Source organism: Salmo salar, unplaced genomic scaffold (assembly GCF_905237065.1).
Source record: "Salmo salar unplaced genomic scaffold, Ssal_v3.1, whole genome shotgun sequence".
Taxonomy (NCBI): domain Eukaryota; kingdom Metazoa; phylum Chordata; class Actinopteri; order Salmoniformes; family Salmonidae; genus Salmo; species Salmo salar.
In genome coordinates this window covers 162501-168838 of record NW_025549713.1, presented here as the reverse complement: position 1 = coordinate 168838, position 6338 = coordinate 162501, and the positions used below count along the sequence as shown (strand labels likewise).

Here is a 6338-nt window from a genome sequence, read left to right as displayed (position 1 = left end):
GGGTGCAAGTGACTACTGACCCGAATCCTAGCCACTTGAAGACCAGGGATATATTACAGATTAAGTGCAAAATCTAGAGACATGAGAGTAAAAGTGAAAATTGGTTAAGCGAAATAAAAGAGAAAAGATGAGCGATAAGAGAATTGATGAGGTGAGCGGTTGCAATGAGAAAATCTGCAGGAATAAGCATTGCTTGAAGCGCAGATGGGCGTGGATTTCCGGCCCAAAGGGGGAGACATCTCCTCCTCGCAAGAGAGGAACTTGCGAAAATGTATCCTTTCAGGATAAATCTCATGCCTCAAACCCAGATCCTCTCGAAGCCCCGGAAGCGAGAGAGGACGCGGGTTTGATGGCCCCTCAGTGTGTCGGCGAACTAAGGACACCTACCCTAGCAGCGAGGGATGGGGGTAGTGAAGTCGTGCTGCCACCACAACCAGTTCAAGCGATGGGAGAGGCCTCAACCAGTTGCTTGGTGGGAAAAACCACAACAAATACCCTGCTGGTATCACTCCCCATTCAGGATTTGAGATGTGGGCGGTGTGGAAGACTGCTAGAGACCGTTGGGAAGGCAGTGAGGCACTTTACGAAGGCTCATTCAGCGGTCTCGGTGGTGTTCGTGTGTCGGAAGTGCGATAGGTCCAGTGACAATAGCCACTCCATCTCCTGCCATATTCCTAAATGCAAGGGAATGGTAGAGACCCGGGTGGATATGGGTGGTGCCCACTGTTGTGAGCACTGCCCAGAGAGGTTTGCCACATCAAGGGGACTTACACAGCACATAAGACACAGGCACATTGCTCACTATTGCCGGAAGAAGGATGGGGAGATGACAGCAAAAAAAGGATATAGAGGTGGCTGGAATTGTGGAGCAACTGGGACGAGGAAAAGGTGTTAAGGCTGAGCAAAGCAATGGCTGGGATTAGGAAGATAAATAAGCGAATCGCAGACAGCCTGAGTACTGGAAAAACTGCTGAACAGGTGAGGGAGATAAGACGTGGAATGAGACTTGGAAAGGTGCAGAAGGACAGGCCCAAGGAAGCGTGCGACGAGAGGAGCATCATCGCAATGCTGTCCAAGCCGAGGACACCATTAACGTCCCCCAACAGCCTACGTGGAGTTCTCCGCGAAAGGTTAGAAAGGGACGATACCAAAAATGGTGTCCAAATTGGGCCTGACACATTGTCCCTGAGGGGGGTGGAGCAAGACCTTGCCTTGCTCAACACGTCCGCCCTCGAACTGCAGCGGTTGCTGGGTGAAGGATCTGGGGCCCGTAATCCGACTAACCCACTGAGGAAGAACAACACCGCATTGCCAAGTGAAAGAAAAAAGATTGTGGAACAAACACAGTATGTAAAAATACAGAAAATGTTTCAGAACAATCAAGCCAGGCTTGGCAAATACATTCTGGATGGTAATGAGAGCGGGGCAGCTGTATCTCCATCGCTTGAGGTTGCTTTAGCTTTCAAGAGCAGATGGGAGGTGACAGAGGAGTACATAGGTCTGGGCCAATTTAAATCGGTGGGGGAAGCGGAGAATGGAGAGTTCCGGTCATTGATCTCAGCCGCCGAGGTATGGGAGAACCTCAGGTCAATTAAAAATGGTACAGCAGCGGGGCCAGATGGGATAACAAAAGCAGCATTGCTCAAATGGGATCCCTCTGGTGCGAAACTGGCCACGACCTTTTCTGTATGGTTGACTACTGCCAGTGCCCTTCAAGAAGTGCAGGACAACTTTGATACCCAAGACTGATGACCTGAAGTTACTCACCCAGGCGGCTGGGTGGAGACCTCTCACTATCGGGTCGGTGGTCTTGAGGCTATACTCCCGTATTCTGACACACAGGCTGGCGCGGGCGTGTCCCATTAGCCCGCGCCAGAGAGGATTCATTTCCTCACCTGGGTGCTCGAAAACTTGATGATCTTGGGAGGTCTAATCAAGAGAAGTTGGGCAAAGGGCGAGAGGCTGGCCGTGGTGTTGGTTGACTTTGCGCATGCATTTGACTCAGTGAGTCACTTGCACATCTTGGAGGTGCTCAGGCAGAGAGGGCTCGATGAACATATCATCAGAATCGTAGGTGATTCGTACACCGATGTGGTGACCACAATAACGGCCAATGGTGAGTTGTCCCCTCCCATTGACGTGAGGGTAGGGGTCAAACAGGGAGACCCGATGTCTCCGTTACTGTTTAATTTGGCCCTGGACCCAATGATTGAAACCCTTGAACGCTGCGGCTCGTGGTACAGGATGGATGATCAACAGATCACAACTCTGGCCTTCTGGTTCTGGTGAGCGGATCATGGGAAGGCATGGCGCGCAATATCCTGATTCTGGAAGAATTCTGCCGATTGACTGGGCTGAGAATTCAGCCCAAGAAGTGCCATATTTTCCTCACACAGAAGACTCAGGGCGTGAGACGGATAAACCTCTGTAAACCCTGGATAATGTGTGGAGAAGAGCTGCACATGGTCGGGCCGGAGGAGTCGGTTGCGTACCTGGGCATGATGGTGAGCCCATGGCAAGGCATTATGGAGCCAGAACCTGTCGAACGACTCCGTAACTGGATCAGGTCGATTGGGCGGTTGCCGCTGAAGCCTACTCAAAAGGTGAGGATGTTGAAGGTGTACGCAATCCCAAGGATGGTGTATCAGGCTGATCACGGCGGGCTGGGGCCAACAATCCTGAATGTACTAGACCGGATGATCAGGAGGGTGGTGAAGAAGTGGCTTTACCTCCCACAGTGTACCTGGGATGGGCTACTATACTCGAGATGCCAGGGTGGTGGTCTTGGCATCGAAAAGTTAGCTTGTCAAATCCCGTCTGTCCAAGCCAGAAGGGTCTACCGCCTGTGGCACTCTGAGGATGCCATCACGCGGGTTGTAACCAGCAGGACAGTGGAGCCTGAAGGAGTATCTTAGAATGTGGCTGAGAGCTGGTGGGGATGAAGCAAGTCTGCCTCCCCTGGAAGAGGGGACAGAGGGGACCATACAGGGTACGGACCCTGCCAGCTCGGTGAAGCCTAAACGCCCAGTAGCCCCAAGCTGGAGGCAAGCAGAGTTCCTGAAGTGGCAGAACCTCACATCGCAAGGAATTGGGGTACAAGCTTTCGGCGGAGACAGAAACAGCAATCACTGGTTGGCAAATCCGGAAACGTTGGGATTCAAAGAACGCCACTATATTGCAGGTCTTCAGCTAAGAGCAAACGTATACCCAACTCGTGAGGCGTTGTCGAGGGGCAGGAGAGACCTACCGAAAGTCTGTCGCCACTGTCTATTGGGAACTGAGTCTTGCTCACACATTCTCGGGCAGTGTCCTGCAGTAAAGGAGAGCCGCATTAAGCGGCATTACAAACTGTGTGACCTGCTAACAGATGAAGCCGAAAGCACCGGATGGACCGTCATCAGAGAAATGTGCTGTAGGACTCGTGCAGGAGCACTGCGGCGCCCAGACCTGGTGTGCGTGAAAGCCGGGAACGCTTTGGGGGTGGATGTTACTGTGCGTTACGAGATGGCCTTTGATACACTCATGGTCGCGGCTGCTGAGAAGGTCGCTCGTTATAACCCAATTGCTCCGTATGTGGCAGCTGCCCTGAAAGTGAGGAAGGTCAAAGTGTTTGGCTTTCCACTGGGAGCCCGAGGCAAGTGGCCGACCGACAACAATCGACTACTACAGGCTTTGGGCGTGAATGGCGGTAGGAGGAAACAGCTGGCAAAGCTGTTTAGCAGGAGGGCGCTCCTGTACTCCTTAGATGTTCTCAGGGACTTCTACAGGGTCGAGGGTGTGACGGTGAACTCGGATGATGAGAGCGAGGAGGATCATCTGTAGGCCCGGATGTAACCATCGGGGGGTGCGTATCACGGGGTGGGCATCCTCACTGTAACCCCATATGACACCCAAGACCGATCCAGATCCCCAGTACCCACAATTGAGCGCAACCCTAGCTTGCTAGGAGATCCATAGGACCTGGCCTATGGAACGCCATGACGGTTGAAATTCCTCCCCAGGGGCGTGGGAGAGAGTGGCAACGTCGAGTCATGGTGGATAGAGCGAACACCCAAGCACGGTTGGGAGGAGAGCCAGGGAGGGGGTTGACTGGATGTACAGCCAAGCCCACGGACAAGAGGGTTGAAGAGGATGACTACTGGGCTCAGAGTCATCTCGCCCTAAACGATGATGGGGTTGCGACGAAACACACACCCATACCGGGAGGGGTGAGTGAGTTGCCCGGCCAAAGGGCGAAGTTGCGGAAAAAGGAAAAAAATAATAAATAGAAAGAACAAAAAATGTTTTTAGTTAACCTGTTAGGGCTAGGGGGCAGCATTTGCACGTCTGGATAAAAAAAATGTACCCGATTTAATCTGGTTACTAATCCTACCCAGTAACTAGAATATGCATATACTTATTATATATGGATAGAAAACACTCTAAAGTTTCTAAAACTGTTTGAATGGTGTCTGTGAGTATAACAGAACTCATTTGGCAGGCAAAACCCTGAGACATTTTCTGACAGGAAGTGGATACCTGATGTGTTGTATTGACTTTAAACCTATCCCATTGAAAAACACAGGGGCTGAGGAATATTTTGGCACTTCCTATTGCTTCCACTAGATGTCACCAGCCTTTACAAAGTGTTTTGAGTCTTCTGGAGGGAGATCTGACCGAACAAGAGCCATGGAACGATGATGTCCCATTAGACACCTGGCGCGAGTTCATGTTGGGTACCCTCGTTCCAATACGTTATAAAAGAGTATGCATTCGTCCACCTTGAATATTATTCATGTTCTGGTTAAAAAAGGCCCTAATGATTTATGCTATACAACGTTTGACATGTTTGAACGAACGGAAATATATTTTTTCCCCTCGTTCATGACGAGAAGTCCGGCTGGCTTAGATCATGTGCTAACAAGACGGAGATTTTTGGACATAAATGATGAGCTTTTTTGAACAAAACTACATTCGTTATGGACCTGTGATACCTGGAAGTGACATCTGATGAAGAGAATCAAAGGTAATGGATTATTTACATAGTATTTTCGATTTTAGATCTCCCCAACATGACGTCTAGTCTGTATCGCAACGCGTATTTTTCTGGGCGCAGTGCTCAGATTATTGCAAAGTGTGATTTCCCAGTAAGGTTATTTTTAAATCTGGCAAGTTGATTGCGTTCAAGAGATGTAAATCTATAATTCTTTAAATGACAATATAATATTTTAGCAATGTTTTCTAATTTTAATTATTTAATTTGTGACGCTGACTTGACTGCCGGTTATTGGAGGGAAACGATTTCCTCAACATCAATGCCATAGTAAAACGCTGTTTTTGGATATAAATATGAACTTGATAGAAATAAAAATGCATGCATTGTCTAACATAATGTCCTAGGAGTGTCATCTGATGGAGATTGTAAAAGGTTAGTGCATCATTTTAGCTGGTTTTATGGTTTTGGTGACCCTGTCTTTGACTTGACAAAACATTACACACAACTCTTGTAAATGTACTGTCCTAACATACTCTAAATTTATGCTTTCGCCGTAAAACCTTTTTGAAATCGTAAAACGTGGTTAGATTAAGGAGATGTTTATCTTTCAAATGGTGTAAAATAGTTGTATTTTTGAAAAATTTGAATTTTGACATTTATTTGGATTCAAATTTGCCGCTCTTGAAATGCACCTGCTGTTGATGGAGTGCACCACGGGTGGCACGCTAGCGTCCCACCTAGCCCATAGAGGTTAAATACCCTCTTAACACATTTCTGGGAGACCCCACAAGGGGTCTCCCCCTAAACAGTTCTACACATATGGGCCTCCAAAGGTCAGCCTACATGGCAAGAGCGGTTGCTCAGACTGATAGGATAAGGAGGTAAGGGCAATGCCAACCCCTACTTATCCAATGCCAGTCAAGGGAAGGTCGAAGTCTGCAGCAATGTGGTGAGGTAAGGGGGAGACTCTCGAGTAGAGTCTCCCCAGCCCCTACCCACAAAACGGTGACGAGCAAGAGGAATCTGTCCCTGACAGAGGGTGTGGGGGTTGAGACCCCACTGGCACCCTGACTGTTGGGGCGGATCTACGTCTCTGGCATGTCAGTGCAGTGAGGTAAGGGAGGAGCCCTCTAGTAGGGCTCTTCCAACCCCTACCTGTAGGTCACCTGATTCAGGTGTTGATGACATGCAAACAAGAGCTACCTTGGTACCGGTCTGTTGCGAAGAGGGTTTTGCAGAGGATGGCGGCTATCCCTATCGGGAGGGGGCTTCCGCTGAGCATGGAATTGTGGGAGCGGTTGCATCCAACCCAATGATTTGCAGTAGAGCTCTTGGCCACGAAGTCTGTATGTTCCCCATACAG

General features: G+C 49.4%; 1 long non-coding RNA gene across 2 annotated transcripts in view; it reads left to right on the top strand.

The window, feature by feature from the left end:
* Positions 1 to 2013: 2013 nt before the first annotated feature.
* Positions 2014 to 6338, top strand: part of LOC123738718 (uncharacterized) — a 9315-nt gene continuing 4990 nt past the window's right edge. The window contains exons 1-2 of one of the 2 annotated variants that reach the window (XR_006767515.1): positions 2015 to 2028; positions 3597 to 3600. This is a non-coding gene — a long non-coding RNA (uncharacterized lncRNA). Of the gene's footprint in view, positions 2029 to 3596; positions 3601 to 6338 lie in introns of both variants that reach the window. The other variant, XR_006767516.1, reaches the window with a different exon arrangement.